The sequence below is a fragment of the Tenrec ecaudatus genome, chromosome 2, assembly GCF_050624435.1.
Source record: "Tenrec ecaudatus isolate mTenEca1 chromosome 2, mTenEca1.hap1, whole genome shotgun sequence".
NCBI lineage: Eukaryota > Metazoa > Chordata > Mammalia > Afrosoricida > Tenrecidae > Tenrec > Tenrec ecaudatus.
In genome coordinates this window covers 288,901,439-288,905,017 of record NC_134531.1, presented here as the reverse complement: position 1 = coordinate 288,905,017, position 3,579 = coordinate 288,901,439, and the positions used below count along the sequence as shown (strand labels likewise).

At 34.0% G+C, this 3,579-nt stretch overlaps 1 long non-coding RNA gene across 1 annotated transcript; it reads right to left on the bottom strand.

Moving 5' to 3' along the window:
* Window positions 1–273: 273 nt before the first annotated feature.
* LOC142441506 (uncharacterized) lies at window positions 274–1,969 on the bottom strand. Its single transcript, XR_012782905.1, has 3 exons — window positions 1,868–1,969; window positions 1,334–1,379; window positions 274–641 (listed from the first exon to the last, which is right to left on the bottom strand). It is a non-coding gene; the product is annotated as an uncharacterized LOC142441506 (long non-coding RNA).
* Window positions 1,970–3,579: the final 1,610 nt, after the last annotated feature.

Below are 3,579 nucleotides of genomic sequence, written 5' to 3'. Positions count from 1 at the left end.
GTATAGCTATTCTCTTATCACCCCAAGATGATATCTCATGATATACTTTCGAATGTTGTATTTGACTTGAATGAAATGCCATTCCACTTAAATGTGCCTCACATCACAAATCATATGATTATCTTACCTCAAACTGCCAAAACCCAGATACACAGATACTTGTAACTACATAGATATGTCACACATATGCATGTAATATATAATAACATAAAAGAAAGTATTGATGTTTGTTCCTTCTGACATTTATTTCTTGAGGAAACCAGGTTTTCATGATCTATTGTACTATATGATTTTAATATTTCATCTTGAGTGCTTGCTTTCCTTTTTAAATTACATCAATGCTTCAGAGATGTGGCTGGTAGCAGTTTAGACCGTAAAGTTCCAGTTGCCTAAGGATAAAAATGTACATTGTTCAGAAGGTCTTGGTCTTCCTGAACCTTCATAGATCATTCATTTCAAATAGGTCTTCAATTCCAGAACAATTCAAAAATATTTGCAATAATTGCAGCTTGATTCATTTGTCCGGGTGCTGGATCTCAGCAGCTTCCCTTTGTAATACCTGAGAAGTCTTCACCTTGCGTGTCATATCATAGAGTGGATTGCTTGTCCCCTGTGCAGCTGGCATAGGGCTGCATTTCATCCTAAGAAAGATCTCAATGTCAAAACCAATTTTTAAATATAGGACATCATCACAAAACTACCCATGTTTTCCAAACCTATAGCCACAGATTCACATCAATGAATAATGCTTTTCATTTCACCTCTAGGCTTGAGTGAACAGAAAAACAAGACTTTGTCCTGATGCTTTATTTTAAAAATAGATATTTATTGATTACTCAAATTTCAATGTGAGGTGGCAAAAAGTTGTGTGAAAGCAGAAATAGAGAATGAAGTGATTGATATGAGAAGCATATCAAAAGCTTATAACACTCAATGAGTTACTGATAAGAAGATTTTTAAAAGATCAGGTTTGTGGCTTGTATTGAAGAAAATGGTGGTGGTGGCATCACTGCAAAGAAGGTCAAGAATTAGAGATCATTTCGTGGAGGAGAAAACACCATTTCAAGTTCCCCAATGATGACCATCCAAAGTACACAAACATGATGTGATTTGTAGGATGTAATTTATGAAAGGAAAATGTGGATTTTGCAGAGCTGCAAAAGTACTTGTTACTTAATTGACAGAGGAACTACAACTTACTGTTAATATATAAAACCCCACATTTTCATTTGATACTGAAACATTAAGAGTGATCCAAATTGCAAATTATATTACTAGATATCTAGATCGTGTACCTTAAAAATTTACAAATATGCTTTTTCTTTTATCTTACCTTCTCAAGAGCTTGAATGGTTTCTAGTTTGGTTTGTTTACATTTTCTGAAAAAACAAAACAAAAACATTCTGAACTGAAGTAAAACGTCACTATTACAAAGGGAAAAATTATACATTATCAAAATTTTAATTTTATTTTGGTAGAAGTCATAATAATTTTCAATACCAGAAATGAGCAAAATGCAGGTTGCAGTTAATAAATGAGATATATTCCACAAAATATATACATTCTTAGTCTATAAAAGGAATTAACATTATGCAATCCCCTCCTCTTTTATAGATGAAATATTTGCTATACTTTTTTTCTCAAATGGAAAATTAGCAGACACTCTCTCTCCCAAGATCATACCCATGTGGCCTGATTTATCATGCTGCATGTCTCAGTAACCTACAAAGTCAGTTCTAACAGCTTCAGGATACTTTTCTTAATTGTGGGAAAACTGATATTAACATCCTTAATTTACCCAGTCAATACTATATTTGATTCCTAATTAGTATCAATAAATTAAAAAGGGAAAATTATCATAAAATACCTGGAGATAGTGGCTGACAAGCAATAAATAACTGATATGATGAATGAAGTAGTTAACACAGGACGGATGATATATTTAAAAGCATAGATTTTTGTAAATTCATCACCTATAAATATGGAAACAAAAATATATGGTTCAGAGATATCTGGTAACACATGAAATTCAGTTCTGTGATCTTCTCTTAAGCACCTCATTCCCCTTAGTAGTTCTAAAAATTGTTATAATAAAATTGCTTATCGATTTAGACTCCAGAATAACAAGAAAGACATAACCTTATGTAATGAACATGATGCCTTTACAGATAAGAATTCGATAATGGTAGATTGCTAATGAAGAGTCATAAAGGTGATCTCTCTTAATAGTACCAACACTTGGACATAAATGAAGTATTGTAAGAAAGGTAGTTGGGAAAATAATCTGAATTCTGAGGTCAATTTTCTGTCAGGGCACTGATGCAAAATCAGGGTATGACAGCTTCTACAACATGCATAGTAGCTGTGGGCAACAGTATATGAGGGGCCACCCCTAAAAAACCGGAATTTTGCTGGGCGTAGTGGAGCTTTCGGAGTAGTATTTTTCCTATTAGGTGAGCATCTAGCAACGCACTCTGAATCCGTGCACCCAGTGGCATCTCCTGGGAAGGTCCTCTCTGGTCAAAGTGCATTTTCTTGTGAAAGCAGTTTTGCTCAAACCTCATTTTTTGTGATGCTCAATTTAAGAGAACAGCATGCAGATGGGAAGTTTTGTTTTCTGCTTTGGGTGGGTGGGTGGTAGAGCTTCAGAAACTGTTGGGATGTTGACCACAGCTTACAAGCACAGCATTGTGGGGAAAAAAGTGAAATGGATGAGTGTTTTTCTTGTTTCAAAAAAGGTGAAATATCCATTGAAGACAAACCTCATTTTGGGTGTCCATCAACTTCACGGAGGGATAGAGGGAGAAGCTGATTACTTATTTAGCAACAACCCACCAAATCAGATATGCCATTTCCAATATCTCTGCTATAAAGAATGCATTCCTTGACATAAATGAAGTTAAAAGTCTGGTCTTTATAGGTTTTTATAACCCTATTTAATCAGTGAAATTATTCTGAAAATCATTATCCACTATCTATGGCACTTCTATTAATGTGACAACTTCATGCTTGATTTTTTTTAGTTACTTTTTAGAAACTTTACTAATAACTTCCATATTGTACATTACATACAGAATAAAAGGTTAACAAATTAGTGATACTTTACTTTGGCATTTTAATAACGTTTTATTTGAGGTATACAAAATGTGCAGCCAGTTCCCCATTGTCTAGAGATTTTAAATCCAATATCAAAATTTAATTTGAAAGACCAAATTAAGATTACTGGCATGCTAGAGAAAAAGAGCAGTTTAATTTTTAGACTGCAATAAAATGGACATAAAATAGAAATTTGTCACAGTATTGATGATGAACATATGTGACCAAAAAATGACATAACTTTTTTTCAAAAAGCACAATAGTGCTCTTCATGTACACTGTACATGGTTCAAAGACCATAGAAAAAGGTGGCCTGGAGGCCCACAAGTTGCCACCCCATCTCTCTACCTTCCCTCAGCAGCTTGCTTTCAATGTTTTTAAGTATTGCATTTCCTAGTGTTTCATTTGAAGACGAAATGACTGCTTTGACAGTTGAAACAATAACGTAGTTTGAAATAGACTCTGTAAACAAATGAAGTCACT